Source organism: Tursiops truncatus, chromosome 10 (assembly GCF_011762595.2).
Source record: "Tursiops truncatus isolate mTurTru1 chromosome 10, mTurTru1.mat.Y, whole genome shotgun sequence".
NCBI lineage: Eukaryota > Metazoa > Chordata > Mammalia > Artiodactyla > Delphinidae > Tursiops > Tursiops truncatus.
In genome coordinates, this window is record NC_047043.1 from 99,435,398 (window position 1) to 99,454,879 (window position 19,482).

A 19,482-nucleotide genomic window follows, 5' to 3' on the forward strand; every position below is an offset into this window, starting at 1 on the left:
AATGATCTCCAAATTTCAGATTTGCACAGAGAGTGACGCCTCCCATTTCACTCACAGCTCAGCACAGGACCTGGCCCACAGGAGGTGCTCGTTCCTCACTGTTTAAAGAATGGATAAACACAGACAAGTGAGGAATGGGGTTTCAGGCTGGAATGGAAACGATATTTGAAAACAGAGTTTCCATCACATACAGAAAATGGATGCTTATAAAATAGATTTGCAACTTATTAACCAGTCACATCTCTGCGGCATAAGAAATAAGGGATTTGCACTGGTCAGGATTATGGAAGAATGCGGGTTAATCCCCACGTGTCCAGCCCTCTCTCTCCATGCTCTGGCCTGCTCTGACCCCTGTATCATCCAGGGCCCTGGCCCTCTGACTACCCTGTGGGTTTCGCGAGGGGAGGCCCCAGGGGATATCAAATCTCTAAGCCCCCAGGAGCCGTTCACAGTCACCCTCAGCCCACCCCTGCTGGGACCCCATTTTGGAGGAGGTCGGCCACTGGCCAGCGCAGCGCCCCTGCTCTCTGTACTTCTTCAGGTCCCCGAGTCCTCGCCAGCCTGGCAGCTCGACCTTGAGGGCAAGAGCATCCCAAGTCCCAGCGCAGTGGGAGAGGGTGCTTTCTACCCCCACGTGGCAGAGGACCACGAGGACAGATGAGCCTTAGATTCCCCACCTGCAGAATGAAAAGGATGATGGCAGAGGTGACCGACTCATAGCTAAGCAGCTCTGAACACAACCTGCTTGTTTTCGTGATCCAAATCAGTGGCCAACACTGAAATACCAGATTCCAGAGAAAAGGCGAGATTTCTAGGTTTTCTTACAAAATTGGAAGGTGGGCCACGTTGGGTTCACGATGCCTACAGTGACCTCCAGCTGGACCAGAGGCGGCCATCACCCCGGCTCACTGGACCTGTCCAGGGGCGTCTGAGTCCTCCCGTCACAGTGGCACTAGCTGAAAATCCCTTCCTTGCTTCCTTGTTAGCGGTCTCCTCCACAACTAGAACAGAGGCTCCGTGGCACAGGGACCTGCCTTGTCCACGGCTCGGTGCCCCGAGCTGGCGCACAGTAGGTCGTCAGGCAAGGACTGCTGGGTAGCTGGTTCCCAGAGTGTGTCTGCAAGCAGCTGGGGCCAAGTACCAGCCCCACCTCTGCCGCTTCCCAGCCCCATGACACTGGCAGGTCCTCGGCGTGTGGCCCAGAGGCACTGGGGCAGGGCAGGGCTGCCGAGGGGACGCGCTGGCCTGGCCCCAGCAGTGGGCCCTCCAGGGCCGTGCTCTGAGGAGAAGAGGCACGCAGCACAACAGAACCCCCGTTCCCCCACGCCTCCTTCCTCTCCTGGCTGGGGGTGGGGGACCCCGATTGTTTCGCTATCTGGCGGTGAGCAGACCAAGAAAAGGCTTCCTGGAGCCGCCGGGCGGCTCACTGGGCCTTCCTCTGTCTCCCGGCGACGGCATCCGCAGGCCTTTCTTTGCCCGCTCCCTCGGGGCGACGCGGGGTTCTGCCGAGCGCACGGCTGCTGTAAAAATAGCCCGGGCGGCCAGCATTGTTCCAGCGCTGATCCGTGCAGCCCCCGATAGTTATCTGAGCAGCCCATTGTGGGCCGGCTGGATGGGAGCATAATTGGAGGATGTGGGACTCCACTCCCTCCTAGTGGGGATGTTTTCCAGGGAATGACCCCTGAGCCTCCTCCAAGAAGGGCCGGTGCCGCCCTTCAGGGCCCTCCTTGGATCGCGGGGCCGGAAGGCACTTCACCAGGTCAGCCAGACGGAGGGGGGAGGTGTCCGGCTTCTGCTCACATGGGCTGGGGGCACTGGCGAAAGCTACCCTGAGTCCTGGCTCTGCCCTCTGGGCCCCAGGCCCACTTGCCACTCTGGCCCTCAGAGAACCCTCTAGAAACATGAGGCAGGGAGCAGCAACAAGCTCCCTAAGACCCTTGGCTCCAGGTTCTGGTTCCATATAAGATGAGACCTCCGGCCCCCTTTTCCGCACTCAGGACCCCATCTTCCCGACGCCTGTACCTGAACCAGGATCGGGGGTGAGGCCTGTCATGTCCTGGTGTTGTAGTGGTCTCCTCACTCCTCACTGCCAAGGTGTACCTGCAGATGTGTTCCTGCATCACTGCCACCTGTCCCACCTGTGGCTGCTGCCATCACAGGCTCACCTGGCCATTGAGAACACATAGCCTAGGGATGTCCATGGACTCGCCCAAGACTCACGCCTGGATGTGGTCTGACCCAGGTGCAGACACCCCAACTCCCTGTCAGGGGGGCTCCTTCCAAGCTCCTCTGGGGTGTCCGAGGAAGCCCCAGCAGCAAGATCCGTGGATTCCGCCTCCTGTACATTCCTGGCATCCACCCACTTCTCCATCACCATGGCAACTACCGGCTCCAGGCTTGACAGCCCTCCATGGGCATCCCCTGCAGCCTCCTCCTGGGTCTCCCTGCTGCTACTCTGCCCACCCCACCCCTACAATCTGTTCTCAAAACAGCAGCTGAAGGCAACTTACGAAGCAGACTCAGATCATAATGCCCTCCCACCGCAACCCTCCGTCACTCCCGGAAGAAAACACACGCGCCTCACCACAGCTACTGGGTCTCAGCACAGGCCCCTTCTCCTTGGGACACTGGTCCCACATTACCGCTTTAGTTCAGCCCACCCCTCAGGCTCGGGCTTCCCGCATGGCTGCTCTAGGCCCCCTGGTGGCAGCCTGGCCCCTGCAGGAATCAAAGGGTGAGACCCGGCCTAGAAGCTGAGAGCCACTTCCTGGCTGAGGGACCTCAGGCAAGTTACTCCACCCTCTGGCCCTCAGTGTTCTCCTGTGTAAAGAGGGATAACTGTGGCCGCCTCATAGGGATGTTACGAGGACTGAACGAGGGGGTGCCCATGGCAAGTGCTCCTGAACTAGTATCTGCCAGTACTACTCTGTTATTGCACTAATTATTCTGGGGTCCACACTGACCATGAGGTATGGAAGGCCTTAGTCCTACTCAGAGTGAGATCAGCAAGACCCAGAGAGGCCAAGTGACACTGCTGAGGTCACGAAGCTGGGAGTGACAGCGACCATGACGTTCTGGAACCCCCAGCTCCGCCTCACTGTCCCTTGGCCAGTCCAGCCCGTCCAACTCTGCAGACCCCCAAGAGACTCACTAACTCTCTCTCGCCTGTCACACAGCAACATCGCGCCCCCAGTGCAGCCAGCACTTGGGAACGAGCCCCCTCCGAGGTGTCCCAGACGCTCGCTGCTTTGCAGGCCGCCGCTGAGCGCTGTTTTCCTTGGCGCCAGGCCCAGGGCTATTTTCTAGCAACCGTGATACATTATTCCCCATTTTAAGAGCTTCCTATTTGCTTATTACAGCTACAAGTGATTAGAATCGGCTCCAATACAGAGGTTCCACGACGAAGGTTCCCTTCTTGTCCAGCTGAAACTCCTACTCTGTTCCTGGGGTGGACATCACAGCCAGGGCCTGGTTCCGGTGCCTGAAGACCAACGTGCAGATCACCGGGCTGGCTTGTGACACATACTCAGACAGAGTCAACCTAGTGCCAGAGATGCCGTGGGTTGACAAGATGTTCCTTTGCTTCCTCCCAATGTAAAACTACCAAATTTTTGAGTACTTTAGTTCTGTGCTGAGCTGTCTATACACAATTTTCTATGCACTCTTCAAACACCCTCAACACTGCAGACGGGATTTTTAGGACCGTTTTACGGATGGGGGGAGTTGAGGCTCAAGCAGGGAAGAGAGTGGCCTGGCTGAGGATACACAGGTGGGAAGGAGACTAGAGGCAGAATTCCCAGCTGGTCTGCCCAACGCTGAAAGCACCGGAGCGAAGGTTAGAGAGCAGCCTCTGCAGGGTTTGCAGATGGGGACACTGAGTTCAGAGGGAAAGGACTGCAGAGGTACAGAGCCAGCAGCAGGGCAGTGCTGGGGACCCCGGGGGCCCACGCACCAGCCATCTGGGTCTTGAAATTGAGATGCTACTGAGGCCCCTCCCCCACACCTGCCACCTCAGCCCAAGGCTTTGGGGGAACCAAGCCCAGAAGCCGGGGGGCTCTCTGCCTTGCCCTCCCCTGCAGAACTTGAACTTTCTCAAGTAAACAGTTTCCCATGTGGCTCTCTCCTGTCAAGAACAATGACTCAAGTCCCCTGTTGTCACTCAGGAGTCCCTACAGGGTTTTTAAATAAGAGGGCAGGTACTTCTGTTTCCTTTTTGGAATACTTTCCCCACCCCAAAAGGGCATAGCCCACAGCTGGGCTATAGGATGAATCTCTGGGCCTGACATCTGGGGTTTGGCAAGCGACTCCCAGAATCCCCAAACTGGGGCAGGACAGCTGGACGACAGATCCATTCATTTCACAGGTAGGGAGCCCGCAGCCCGCTGGGCCTGCTATGGAAACAAGCAAGCAGCTGGACCCCTTGTCTGCCCTTTCCAGAGCAGGGTCCCTCCTCCTCTCTCCTTTCCTTGTCCCCCATCTCCACTCCAGACCCAGTGTTCTGGGCTCACAGAGGCCACAACTAAGCTGAGTGACCTGTCCAAGCGACAACCCTCTCTGTGCCTCAGTTTCCTCACTGGTTAAAAAAATGGGGGTAAAAATAAAACTCGCCTTATAGGGATCAAATAGGATGATGCCTGTAAAATACTGAGCACAGTGCCTGGTACATACAAGTGATTAATAAATATTAGCTGTTATTGAAGAAAACATCTGATCACACTGGGATTTTACTACATTATGTGTAGTAAATACCGTATCCTGAGCGTATCCTGAGAAAGCAAGCTGCATTTGTTGGGCACTGGCTGCACGCACACTTATTCAGCACCGTGCTAAGCGCTTTGCAAGCATTTTCTCAATTAACCCTGTCCATGGGTGGCCATTACCATCTGCCTGTTGCTGGCAAGGCACAGAGTGGTGAAGTTACTTGCCCAGGGTCACAAAGCAAGCAAAAGGCCGCTGAAGCTTCGAAGGGCTCCCAGGTCTATTTCGGCCTCTCAATTACATGTTCTCAACCACTCGGCTGTTTTGGATCACTTCCTCTAGATATGTCACAGAGTGACATCAGGTCTGGCGCCTTTATGCCAGCTTCAAGCTACTGGGCTATGCTGAAAAATTAGGGAAGTAGGTGAAGGCAAACAGGGAAGTGAGGGGCCACATGACAGAGATAGACAGGGCAGGGCCTGGGGACCCGTGCGGCAGTCAGCGCCCAGGGCCACAGGGGTGGGCTGAGCAGGCCGATGGAACGCACTGACTGGGGCAGGACGGATGGAGCCATGGACCCGAGGCTTCCTCTAGCAAACAGGAAGAGTTTCTCCCAAACTTCTCTGATAGCCCTGGAGGGGCTCCTTCGAGCACTGTCCCCACAGACTGCAGGTGGGGGACAGGCTCAGTAAGGAGGAGGGCCAGGATCAATTAGTAATGTCTGCCCCAGGCACGCTGCTTACATACAATCCTGGCCCTAGAGAGTATTTAACAGTTAAGCACCAAAGGGGAAAAAAAAACGTGTATTAAGAGCACTATTTCACTTCCTAGGGTAGCTGACTTTGAAAAGAAAGCAGGAATTAATTTTAAAAAAGGGTTTTTTATTCTTTTTCATGAAAAGGTACACCTTTAAAAGATTTGATCATTTGACTGAATCATTTGATCATTTGATTGACCTTCAATCAGAAGGTCTGTATCCTTCTGTCTTGGTTATCTATTCCTAACTCAGGCTAACTCAAGCATGACAAGCTCAAAGGCCTCCAGGGACCTGGCAGGCAAAGAATGGAGGCCAGTGGGGAAGGGCCTGCAGAATATGCCACGGGCAGCTCTCCTCAGCTCCAGCTACTGTGGTTGCCTTTGGGATCGAGGCCACTGAGGCCAGATCCTCCAATTTCTGGAGAGGTGTTGAAATCTGAGACGTATGTGCACATACAACTTCCAATTTCTACAACATCGTGTGGGCCAAACACCCAGTTTGTCCTCTTTGGTCAGACCATTGTCTCAGGTCACCCAAGGCAGTCGCAGCAAAGGGCAGGACAGGCTCGGCTGGAGATGCTGACCAGCCCAGCCTCCAAGGTCCGATGGCTCGCCCCAGTGAGGTCATCCAGGAAGCCCGGCATTGTTTTGCCAGGAACAAAGTCGAAACAATGAGCGACAATTCTGTGGTCCTAGTGAAAGTGAGTTCTGTTTGGGGAATTGTTTTCAGCACGGCAGCTCTGGGGACAGGGTCTGTTATCTCCTGGGCTCAGCGTCTGTGGCAAGGCCCTCCCCTCCCCCCACGAAGGCTCCTGTCTACCCCCATTCTGCTGAGAGCACCCTGCCTGGCTCAGGCTCGGCCTTCAACCTACAGGAGCGTTGACTTCGCCCCAAGCCTCACGAGCCTTCCTTTTCACAGATCAGGAAGCTGAGGCTCAAAGAAGGGGAGGGTCTGGCCCAGGTCACACAGCCACCAGGCGAGGCCAAGATTTGCACCTAGATCCTGACTCCACGTGGTTGGTGACACCCCAGGGTAAGGTGGCCTCTGTACAGGGACCTAATAGAGCAGATCATACTTCTTGATCTATGGTTCGCAGAGGAAAAAGTGGGTGAAGGTGGGCAGGTTTTCCCAAGAACTGGCCTCTAGGACAACGCCGGGGCGGGGGGCAGGATGTGGGCCCAATGTACAGCCTTCTCCTCTCTCCGGCACCAAACCTGCAGGCGGGCGGGGGGAGGAAGGCGCGAGCAGGCTGCTCTGTGGCCGGGTGGCCCGGGGATGGGCGGGCAGCAGGTGCAGGAAGGCCGGCGCTGCCCTCGAGGGGAACGCAAGCTGGGCACACAACACACCCAAAACAGAGGTGCCCCAGGCACTGGCCCAGTAGGCCACCGAGTCAGGGGACAGGGCAGTAGGTGAAGAGTCAGAAAACTGGGTCTGGTTCCAGTTCCAGTCCTGCAGGCCAAGCACTTCCCCTGTGCCTCTTGGATATTTGGGGATAAGTCGGAGAGAGGGCAGCTCCGGCGAGCAGTGAGTACCGAATAAATATTTACTGAGAGCATCCTCTACTAGGTGCCAGGCCCTGCTGTAGGGACTGGGGACTCGGAGGTGAGCCCTGGAGCTGACATTCCAGAAGGGAAGACAGACACTAAATACATACATGAATAAATATTTACGACTGGGACCGGTGAGCAGAAGACAACCAAGCAAGACGAGGGCACAGGGAGTCAGAGGACCCCCTGAGGAGGTGACGTTTCATAGTGGCAGACGCTCACTAAAGACTGGTTCTGGGCAGGCCCTGTGCTAAGCCCTTGCAGGTACCAATTCATCTATTCCTCTCACTAGCCTGAAGGAATGAGGCCCAGAGAGGTGAAGTCGCTTGCCCAAAGTCACACAGCAATCAACGGGCTTCAGGGTCTGTGCTTTCAACCACCTTGAAGCTGGGCTCTGCATGGCAAACATCTGGGGGAACGGTGTGCTCAGAGCAGGGACAGCGTGTGTGAAGAAGGCCACACTGGGGACGGCAAAGGAACAGAGGGAAGGCCGGTGTGGGACAGAGCAAGGGGGACAGGGCATGGGGCGACCCGGAGAGGAAGCCAGGCCTGGAGGCCAGGTCAGAACCTGGATTTATCTAGCGGGTGGTGAGGGACCCTGGAGAGCTTCGTGCTGCCCCAAGGAGTGCTCAACTCAGGCTGTCCCTGACCACCTGGCTCCCTCCCACCCTGAAGGGATTCGAGGGCCCATGTTGGGCTTTCCTCTGGAAGCTGTTGCCAGTAGGGACTTTCTATTGGGGCCTGCAGAGCCCAAGTCCTGAACCCCGACACCTCAGAGCCGCCGGCCTCCTCACTGTGAGCCGAGCACCTGTGGGACAGGCTGAAGTGACCGCCATCTTTTGCAAAGAGGGACCCGCCAAGGATCGCGGCCAGAACTGCTGTCCCTCGGCCAAGGACCATAACATGGGTGACCGAGAGAAGAAAATGTCCTTGTGAGTCTAGACCAGACCCCTGGCCCCTCCGTGGATAAAACCCATGGGTTTTGGAAAGAACAGGGTCAGTCTTTGACGCTATATGATCTGGGACACGTCACTTCCCTCGGACTGGTTCCAGGAGAAGCCCCACCTGCCCTACCTGGACCGAGCACCTACCGCCTTCCTGCCCTCAGAGTGCTAATACCCGGGGGGTGGGGGCTCATTTTGTCACAATATCACAAAAATGGTTCTCAGTTCAGGAGGAGGACAGGAGTCACGCGTCTGGTTGGAGTGAGGCTTCAAGGAGCAGGTCCCGTGACACCCCCTGGGCTGGGCCCGTGGCCAGGCTGGACCTGGTCCCTGAGGGAAGGCGGAGGTCCAGGAACAGTCAGGCTGCACGAATCCGTTTGAGGGGGCTTGGACCCCAAATGCCACTGAGATTGCCAGCACGCGCTATAACCACCAATCAGGTGAAAGAGAGGAAGCAGGGAGCCGGGAGGGCGCCGTGGCTGCGGGGGACTCAGGGGGCCTGTTTTCACGCACAGGGCGGTGAGTCAGCAGGCAACGGCCTCCTGCCACTGACTCACCAGCCGCAAGCCTGTCACTCTTCTCCCCGCCTGCTTCCCCACCGCCCGGGCCCCAGCCGGGCTCTGCCGGAAGTGTGGGTAGAGTAGGTCAACCAGGACCCTGAGACAGGCTCTGCAGAGCCCAGGATTATTTCTGGAGGCCACAAAAAAAAGAGACATGAGAAAAAAGAAAGGCTCGGTTTCTGTTTCCTCAAACTTCCCCTTTCAAGCTGTAAGAACCCTAACCTCCTCACTCCTCTCTAGCTGGCTGTAAAAAGCAAACAGAGGGCAGGCCCCTCCCTCCCTCTACAGAAACTGGAGAGAGAAAGGCCCTGGGGGCAAGGCCAGCTAAGTGCACGCGTGGCCCAGTGCTCACTCAGAGCCGGCCATCCCCCACTCTGTCACCAGGGCTCTGCTGGAAGTTACAGCTCCAGGGAAACCAGCCAGGGCAGCTTTTGCAGTAGGGCCTTGAGCAAGTCACTGCTCTCAGCCTCGGTGTCACCTTCCGTAAAATGGGCATCACATCCTGTCTACACCGTGACAACTCGTAGCTCATTAGTGTTTGTAAACAAGCTCCCCGTTCTCACTGTTCCTCTTTTAATCATGTTTCTTCTCAAAGAGGAAGGACTTTCTTTTTCCTGCCCAGCTCCATGCTTACCTCTCCCTCACTTAGAAATTTAGCTCAAGGAGAGTTTGGTGCCTGTGGAGTGAAATAGCCTGGGATTCATTCAGCAAGGAAGAGAGGGTGATCCACTGGCACGGGCTGCCGCTGCGCCCACCGCAGAGCAAAGGGGCTTGTTGCCTGGGCTTTTACTCCATTTGTCTGGAAGTCAAGTTTCAAGCACCCTCCACCATCCAGACCCCACCCAAGATGCCCAGGGGCCTCTGAACCCACACAGCCCGTGCTTTCCCACGCCTCCCTCCACACCTCGGCTCCTGCTGTTGCCTTAGCCCAGCACGCTGCTCCCCGAGTAACTCACAGGCAACCCCCCAGGATGGTGGCCCCAAGGACCCCCTAGTGCCTCCCCTGGGCTCCGCAGGCCACACCACCTCCACCTCTGCCCCATACTCCCCGGGCCTGCTTCCCAACACCCAGTACAAGGCCTGGCACTATGAGTATTTGTCAGAGGGAACATTTAGGGCTCAGGACTCTGGGGACACTCAGTGCAGGAGCAAGTCTCTTCCACTTTGCAGCTGTGAGGCCCCTCGATGAGGGTGATGGAGCAAAGAGCTATAGATGTAACTCTATTACATGTATCCCTGGCATCTGAGCACAGTTCCCCCCAAAGGGTCAAAACTCCATAAAGCTTTGCCTTTTATTGAGAGATGAGCCTCAAATCTTTAGGAAATCAATTTTCATTAAATGTGTTCCCCGAGCATCTTCCAAAAATGAGTTTGAAGTGAATTCTCTCTGGTTCCCTAAAGGTTTGCCCAGTGCTGGAGAGCCCAGTGGATCCTGCACAAACGTTGAAAGCTCCAGCTGGGGCCTCAGAGGTCTTGGCATGTGTGAACGCAAGCCCACTTTCTAGATAGAAAAACCGAGGCCCTGGACCCACGGCGGATCAACAAGGAGGATCAGCCTCTTTCACAGACAGACCATCAGAGCTGGAGGGGAAACTGAGGCTGGAAGGAGCTGACGGAGGGTGGGGATGCTCCCGACACCCCCCACCCAGTGGAGCACAGTGGGTGCCAGAGGCGGAAAGTAAAGGTCTTATTCCAAACCTGAGTGGACCGGATTCATATCTAACTCCGTCAGGTTGGTGAATGTTGGTGCAGCAGCAGCGGCGACTCCCAGGGCTACAAGATGGTGCCTAACAGCAGCTACTGCTTGGCTAGAAGAAAAACTCATCATTAAAATCCACCCCAGCGGTGCAGGGCGGGCTGCAGGGATGGCTGACATTCCTCAACTGTGGTCTTCCTACACGTGCAGACCACCTCCCAGGCAGCCCCACATAGCCTCCATGACCCCTAACCTTTCACTGTGATCCACTTATGCCTCCGTGGTGCCTGCCAAGAGCACGGTGTGGGGGATTTGCCACTCACGCAGCGCCGCAAGACGAGGCCGACCCAGCCACTGGAAACTCCCCAGAGGCGCGCCCTGAACTCTGCTCCCACCAGCTTAGCCAAGCTTGTTTCTGGCAGACCCCACTGCCTGCCATGTCGCCCTTAGCTCAAGAACTATCAGTGGAACTATCCCAGCTGCTTGGAGACTAATCATCTCAATTTCCCCACCTGGAAACCAAGGCTCACTCTACATGTCTGGCCCTGTCCGCAGTCCCTGCCGCCTTATTTCTCCTCTTGTCCTGCATGAATCCTGGGCCCTCCTCATTCTCCCCAGCATTATCCCCTTCCGCCCTGTGCTTCGCTTGTGGGCTCCCTTATATTTAGGTGGATCCCACCCACCTTGAAGACCTGGCCCAAGTGTCGCCTCCTCCAGGAAGCCCTTCCTGCCCACCCCACTCTTTCCCTCACCTCCTCTGGCCAGTGTCACTCTCCCACCCCCATCTCCCAGGTGCTGGGCTCTTGTTCAGAACTGTGCAACTTTGGACAAAGCTCAAAGTTCTTTTTGGGAAACCTCAGTTTTTCCTCCTGTAAAATGGGCCTCTTAATCTATAAAGCCATCCCTGGCTGAAGTCTCTGGGCTCTCGGGCAGAGCTAGTAGATGCCCAAGACCCTCACACAGGCCTCAACACCAGCATCACCTGGGGCTCTGGCTGAACATGCAGACGGCTCCCCCCAACACCCAGCTCTCCTGACTGAATCTTCAAAGCTGTTAAATGAGCCCCCAGGTGACTCTCAGCATCAGGTGAGGCCAGGGACAGTGGTGCCAATGGACTGGGAGACTCTTGGTAAAATGCAAAAGAAAACCAACCAATGAAAAGGACTCTTGTTGGTGACGACAATGCACCTGGGCATGTGAGTGTGTGTGTGTGAGCGCACGTGCGTGGTCTCCTCCGCCAGACTGTGAGCAGCTGGAGGCTGGGCCGGCTGGGTTTCACCTCTGCCAGCCCTGGTGGGCCCAGGGCCACCCCACACTTGATCTCCCCTGTTGCCGCTGCTCTTTGCAGCACCCCGGGCACGGGCACTTTTGCCCCGTTCTACAGATAAGGAAACTGAGGCTCTGAGAGGAGACAGGACCTGGCCCAAGGTTACCCAGTGAGTGAGTGACAGCCAGTACTGAACCCAGGACAAGGCCAGCGCGCCTTTATATCCACTTACTAAAGTGAAAAGGGGGCTGAGAACTGAAGGTGAGGGCTGGCGGGTGCATTACCTGGGGCCTCTGGGGCAGGGAGTTGAGTGGGTATATGTGATCCTGGAGGGACAAGCATCAGAGAGAGCCCCCTACCCTGGGAGTGGGACACACAAAGGAAGCCAGGACCTGGTTCTGAAGCCTGGTAAAGGGCAGAGTCCAGCTGAGCAGACCTCAGGCAGCTTCTCCAAGGACAGGGACGAGGTGCACGGCACACCGCCTGGGACTCAGGGACCCCTTGGTTATCACCCTGGCAGTCACTTTTTTCTAAGGTGGAGGCAGCAGGTGGGGTCTTCCCCAAAGAAACCCCTGTCCTTTAAATGCCAGCCACCCAAGCACAAGGCCCTGGTGGGGTCAGCTCTGCCAGGGACAGCTGCTTGACCAAGGCAAGGCCTGCCCTCTCTGGGCTATGGCTTAGACCCTCCAACCAGGAGACTCCAAGCCTGGAGGTGCAGTGTCCTGTCCCTCGCCACACACATGTACACACAGCCCTCTCTCCCTCAGTGAAGGCAGTCTCCCCAGCAGAAGAAAACGTACGTCATCAATAAACCCTGTGTGCCTCAGTTTCCTCAAATGTAGAATGGGGACAGTAATAGTGAATGGGGATCTGCCTCTTAGGGCTGCTGAGATTAGATAAGCGAGTATGTACAGACCACTTAGAACAGCACCTGGACAACGTGTGTGCTCTCAGCATCAGGATGGCGAACAAACTCACGCATGTTCTCCCTGAGACCAGCGGCAGCCTGGACTCACAGCCAAGGCCCTACTGGGCATCTCCTGTGTGCCAGGCCTACTGGGAACCTGACAGATACCCCACAGAGCCAGGACCAGGGTCAACCAGCTATGAGACTCGGGGCGTCACCCTAACACCCCTGCCCCCTCTTATTCCAACTTCCTGTCCTCTTCCTCAGTGGGTGGGACTGGTGGACCCTGGGGTCCCCTGGGTTGGTACTCCCTGGGGATCTGAGCTTGGATATGGAAACCTTCCTCACCTCCCTGGCCTAGTCTTGGGGTGGGATTAGAGAGCACTTCAGGCAGCTCCCCATACAAGGTGCTGGTGCCCTTTGGGCCCCTGCGTGGTGGCACCTGCCAAGCAGGGAGGTGGAAGTTACAGGGGCTGGACCTGAACTTGAGAGCAGACAAAGGCTTTGCTGCTGGGAAATGGGGCTACAGAGTGGCCGTGACAACCCATGGCGTGAACTACAGACCAGCTAATCGAAGAGTGGCCAAGCAGCCTCCCTCCATCCCCCTGGTCACAGCCAGAGACCCTGGGCGGCAGTCAAGAAAACCTTCATGAGGGGAAGGTGGTCTCGCTGGTGTCCCCCAGGATGGCTGAAGCTGCAGAAATCAGATTCTGTGACCCCTCAACTCCTGGCAGCCTCGAAAGCCCAAGGATCCTAGCTGGAGGTCCCTGGGTATGTGAGACCCCTCTCCTGGCCATCACGGAGTGACAGATCAACCCAGGAGCCCAATGCCCAGAGTTTACAGATGAGGAAACTGAGGCCTGAAAGGGAAGGGGGCTTGCCAGGAGGCTCAGGGTGACCCTGGCTTCCTGAGCTGTAAGTCACGGCCAAGAGCAGCCTCGACCTCCCAGGGTGGAAGGACCCCCGTGTGAGCTGATGCAGGCGGGCTGCTCCGCATGGGGCGGGCACACAGACAGGTGATATCACCATGTCCTGCGTGAGGACGAGCGTCTGTTCACACTGAGGCTGGTCTTGGGGAAGGGCCGAGCAGCAGGAAGGCGAGTCACAGCGAGGGCTGGGGTGGTTCTCAGAGCTTCTACTCCGAGCTGCCCAACACCAGGCGGGGCCAACTGGGGTGAAACCTCCTCCAGCCCATGGTGCAGTGAAAGGCTAAGCCTGGAGGCTGCCAGGGCTCTTTCTTAGACACATGTGCCCCCACCTTCTGAAACTGCAGCCTTCCTATTTGGAGGGGAGGTTAAAATTGTCTTTCTTTCACAGCATCGGAGTGAGACCAGATGGTCACTTTTATGGAACTGCTGTGAAGGGGTAAAATGACAGGTGTACGGCCCGAGGGTGGGCCACTCCGCTCCTCAACCCCAATGTGATTTTTGAACATGCACTAGTTCATGAAATTCAGCACCATCATCTGTTTGGATGCCTTGGACCAGATCGACTCCTTACTTATTTGAGGACCCTTTCCCAGGCTTAGGAAATCCAGAGCCCCAAGTGCCATGAAGGCCCCTGACCCCAAGGGAATGCCGTGTCTCTTCACCCGGCGACCTACTTGCAGTCAGCTCAGGGGCTGAGAGGCTCCATCACGCAAGCATTTGGGCTGAGGAGGTGGGTAAACAGAGGGTCCCACTGCTGGTCTGGGGTGGGGGACCTGGTGGAGCAGTTCCAGCCAGGGGAGCCATGGCCTGCTCCGAGCTGGATGCCTCTGAGGAAGACCCTCCTCCCAACCGGCCCCCCAGCGGGACCACTGGGTCAGAACTTGTAAGCACTGAAGGGCTCCCATATTTGTCTCCTGCTCCCACTTTGGGGCAGTCTCCCTGAACACCATCTCCTAGGCGACTGCAGCTGTCGGAGACCTCACAAGCTTGAATCATAGAAGACAGACCAGGCTGGTTCTCTAAGGGGACAGGGGCTCTGTGTGCAAACAGAGACACAGGTGGACAAGCAAATGTGACTTACCCCAGGCACTGGGAAGTGGGACGCCATCGGAGGCCAGAGAGAGTACGGAAGATGCCCAGCACCTCGGCTCTGGGTCTCAGAATATTTGCTCATGAGGTCACAATGCCCCTTCCAACACAGCCCAGGTGCCCAGAGGCTTCGTTCTCCAGAAAAATGCCACCAATTAGGAACATCCCTTAGCAGAACTAAAGCCAGAGAGAGGGTTCCTTGATCACAGAGCTTACCATCACTACACACCATTGCCTTCAAGACCCTAGCCTGTCACAGCCTGGTGCATTTTACAGGCCATTCCAGGCCCTGGAATGCACATCTCCACTCTTCTCCATCCTCAAATGCTACCTCCTCCAGGAAGACTTCCCTGACCATCCCCCCCCCCCCCCCCCCCCCCCCGCCCATCTCCCAGCGGAACGAGGTGCTCATTCCTCAGCTGTAATCCTCGTGTCTTCTTCCTCCCCTGGTCTGGGGGCTCTAGTGCAAGGGTCCCAGTTTCCTCTCAGGCGGCAGTGAATGAGGAGCCTGGTCTACCACTGTCATAGCAACCCTTTGTTCTAATTCCAGCTGTTCTTACATCCTGGAAACAATAATAATTGCGGCTGACATTATGTACCTGGCACTGTGTTGGCCACTTGATATGATTCTAGCTAATAGTAACTTTTTAAAAATATGCTAAATATTTTTATTTCCTTAAATCACTTTGCACTGATTATGGCTGTTCACTTTTTTCCTATAACCAGTCCAAAGGTAATGAGACTTATAGCATTTTCAGAGAGTCTGATAGGAGAAAAAGCACACTTGAAATGCCTTAAATGTATGGAAAAATCCTCCAGCTGCACAGTCAGTTCCAGAGAGGAATACCAGCTCCCTAGGCTGAGCGCCCAAGTGTGTCTGGGGCACCACCTGGCACCTGGGTTCCCTATTTTACCCAGTCCTTTCCAACCACCCTATGAGATGACGGATTTTACCCATCTGTGGCTCAGAGAGACCAATCGACTTAACCAGGGTTGCAAAGCCAGGAAGAGGCAAGACTCGAGGGTCCTGGGTCTTCGACCACAGGGCTCTGGGGCATCTCCTGGCTATGACCTTCGATACCGGGAGGTCCCCCTCTTCACCTGACACAGGAGGAAACTGAGGCCAGCAGGAGGTAGGGGTGTCATTTGGAAAATTCACCAGCTAGGATTAGAATCTCCTGAGCGGGCCCACATCACACATATCTTCATGGACTAGGACCCAGCGGCCTCAACCACGGAACAGCAGCAACGAAAAGAATCCACCTCACTGAGGCTGTGTGCTCTACAGGACCTTCCCATTTAATTCTGTACACCTGCTGGGATGGCTAAATACTGGCCCCTTAGGCCAGCAAGAGCTTTTAACCCTTTAAATTCAGCCTGCCCAGAGCTAATGTCCAGGGATGCGGCTAATCTCAGTGAACTGATGAAAGGAAGGGAGGGGTGTGGGGTCTGATGGCCTGCACCGCTTTTGGAAATGGTGTACCCGCCTGTCTGCACCCTCTCAGCCCCAGAAGCATCCCCCCACCCCTACCTCCTCTGACCTTTCTCACCCTGACCCCCCTCAAAGTGTCCCATCCACTGCAGCCTGGGATTTAATCAGCTTATTCACCCTGTGCAGAGCCTGGGCCATCTGAAAAAGTCTCCTTTTACTCCTTGGGGGCAAGGATACCCGAGATCTAGGCCACAACTATAAATAGTCAAGAAATCCGTTGTCCTTTTTAACTGACTCATCTCTTTCTTTGGTCAGTCAGTTACGGCTGACCCCCAGATGGCTGAGTTGTACAAAATTCCCTCCCCCGCGTAATGTCAGTGGAGAGGAAAGACCCTCCTCGCCTCTCCAGCTTTGTTCTCTGAATTCCCCAAGAGTGAGCCTCCCGCTCCCAACCCCGCCAGTGAGACTCTGTTCCCCAAATACCCTTTGCCTGGTTCCGCTTTTGCCTGTTCTGCGTCACCATCAGAGATTTTAGTTGGAACCTAACTCTGCCACTTGTCAGCGGCAAATAGTAACCTCAGGCATGTCTCTTCCCCTTGGGGCCTCAGTTGCACCATCTGTAAAATGGGCCACCTCACATTACACAAGGGAAGGTACAAGGGAGGGCCTCAATACAAGCCTGGCTTTGCTCTCAGGAGAAACAGTTTGCCCCTGAACCAGAGAGATCAGCCACCTTGCATTTCATGCAGTTAAATCAACAAACACGGACTCCACCCGTTGTTAGCATCATCCAGCTAAGTGCTGGGAGAGGCAGAAGCAAACACCCAGGGCTGATCTGTCAAGCAGGGAAAATACCAAATAAACAGTTTCTCCATCCGGCGTTCTGTGTCAAACCAGCAGCCAAGTCCGCTGGCACCGCCATCCCCTCCCAAGGCACTTCGTGTGCTCCCCAAACCACGTGAATCAGCAAAACTAGGTTAGACATCTCATTAGAGTGGGTTTCCTCTTGGGACCTCTGGCCGCGCCTGTGATTCTCCTACAAGCGGTCTCCGTGGTGAGGGCTGGGCTTGTTTGTTTTTCTTCCTGAGCAGAAGCCAGTTGTCAGAACAACTAAACAGTTACTACCTTTAAGGGACACCTGGAAGCATTAAATAAGGACTCTGATTCCAGGCTGGTTCCCCAAAGTGAATCAAGACCAAGCACTCAGCAGGGCACTGGGGGTCACCAGGCTACACCAACACCCATCCGGCTCCTCCTCCCACCCCAGAACACAGCCCCCTAGCACCCCAGGCTCCTTCGGCCCCGGGGTCCTCGCTCCACTCTTTCACGCTCTGCCAGCCCTTCCACAGGCTGCTTCCTCACCAGTAATGCCCTTCCCCTTTTGTGCCCAGCTGGCATGCTTTGTCATTCAAGGCCTCTGGGAAAGTTCTTTGAACTTTGGGTGCCCAAGCATCTTCAAGAGACCCCGCCAATGGACGCCCGATTTGCAGGCCAGGCAGTTCCCAGGCTGGACAGGGTGAGGCTCATCTCTGGGTCCCCAGGGCCCAGCGGGGGCCTGAGCCACAGGACAAGTCCATAACTCCCTGATGACTGAATGAGCAGACTTTCAATTCTCGGTTTTCAGATGCTTACAGGTTTTCCCCAAACTTCCCCTGACATCAAATGTTCTTGCCTGGGCCTTTCCCCCACTCAGCAGAGCTGGAAAGGGTTTGAAAACATGCGAATTTCTCAATGGACTGGAAAGGCCCAAGGGAAGTCAAAGGTCTGGCCCCATGACCTTAAGTTGGGGGCTGTTGTATCTACACAAGGTGATGGACGTTAACAGAACCTACTGTGGTAATCGTTTTCACAATATATGCAAATCAAGCCATCACGCTGTACTTCTGAAATTCATACAGTGATGTATGTCATTTATTCTCAATAAAACTGGAAAAGAAATCACCAAAATTTAACGTAATTTACACTTTCACACAGTCTCACCTACTAGACTGTAAAATTCTAAAAAACTGACAATATCTTTCTTATATTTGTATCACCAGCACCTGTCATAATATTTATGAATATGAAATAAAATTAATTTAATAAAGTTAAGGGGGACCCTTCTCCCCAGAAGCACTTCAGGCCAGGTGCCCAGCCGTGGCACTCTCAGGCCTGGCCACATGGGGATCAGCTAGCCCAGGGGTCCGAGGTGTCAGGAATCACTGCCCAGAAGCACAGCCACCTGCCACCTTCCAAGCTTTTCTAGTTTTGTCTCTTTTAGGGCGAGAGACTTCACTCAATGTCTAGTCTGTTTAGTGTGACTAACCCTTCCCTGAAAGCACTTTATTACAGCTATTATTCATAAGCCACATATATAAGAAATCAGCTCATCAACTTTTCAATACACCAAGCTGCTTTCTCCTACGTGCGCCAGTTCACCCGCTGGGCATCTTGATCTCGGTCCTCATTTAACAGATGGGGCAACTGAGGCCCAGGCAGTGGATGGGACTCACCTGAGGTCACACAGCCAGGAAGCAGCAGAGGAGAGGTGCCCAACGTCAAGGTGCTGTGTGACCTTGGGCAGGTCGCTGCACCTCTCAGGTGCACCTGCATTTTATCTGGCAACCTCATCCAGAGGGTCTTGATGTGTTCTCACCCCACCATCCCACATCTAGCAAAAATATGAGACCCAGAAAATAAGAGGAATCAAATACTCTGGGTGCCTAGTCCGAAAACCTCCACCTAAATATGAATTAAGTAACTTAGGATTTGAGGGTCACCCTATCTCATAGTCGTGTCCCTTTCTTTCTTCCCACCCAGAAGAAGACTCTTGCCTGGTGGCTGCACAGAACTTTCACAGTCCTCTCAGCTCCTCCTTTTTTCCAAAGCAGGTGTCTGCTACCAAGGGGGTCGTGTACCACCCACAGGCCACCTTCTCCTATCCCGCGCCCCCAACAGACATTGCTAATCGATCATGGCATCCTTCCCACCGATCATCAGGACTCAGCCTTAGATTCCTCATCAGAACCCCGTCTCTCTGGACCTCAGGAACTTAACGGACAAGAGAATGCGCTCACATGAGGGAGATGGTCAGGGGCAGGCAAGATGCCCAGAAAAGACTAGGGGGGCAGCAAGACAAGCAGAAGCTCCCGGCACTGGACCCCCAAAACAGAAAGAAGAGCCACGTCCCCCTCACTGTGGCAGGAGGCAGGGAGGGAGGCGTGGGCCCTCGTGGACCCACACAGCAGGAGCTCGGGGAGGAGAGGAGTGAGGAGGGGGACTCGGGGGTGAGGAGGGTGGGAATGAGGGGCAGGAGGGCAGGCCAACCCCAAACTCCCTCTGGGGGGAGGAGCAGCGAGGGGATGCCAGGGGTCCCCGTGTAAGGCCCCACGGAGGGTGTGCCAGCAGCAGCCAGGCTGTGGTGGGGGCGGCCTCTTTCCTAAGCCTGCAGACCCCGGGGGGGCACATGCACTTTCGCCCCTTTTACAGAGAACACCCAGCTCAGAAAGGGAGACCCCTTACGCTAGGGCACCTGACTCTGAAATGGCAGAGCTGACATTCGTAGCCAAAGCTCGGCACTGCCACGCCAGCAGCCACCCCAGGGAGATGATTCCAGACCCTTGTTTTACACGTGGGGAAGCCCTAGGGCCCAGAGAAGGGAAGTGACTTGTCCAAGG

The 19,482-nt window shown here is 55.5% G+C and overlaps 1 protein-coding gene across 3 annotated transcripts in view; it reads right to left on the bottom strand.

Annotated features, from left to right (window-relative positions):
- Positions 1 to 19,482, bottom strand: part of SLC6A6 (solute carrier family 6 member 6) — an 80,204-nt gene that overhangs the window by 41,865 nt on the left and 18,857 nt on the right. The window lies entirely within an intron of this gene.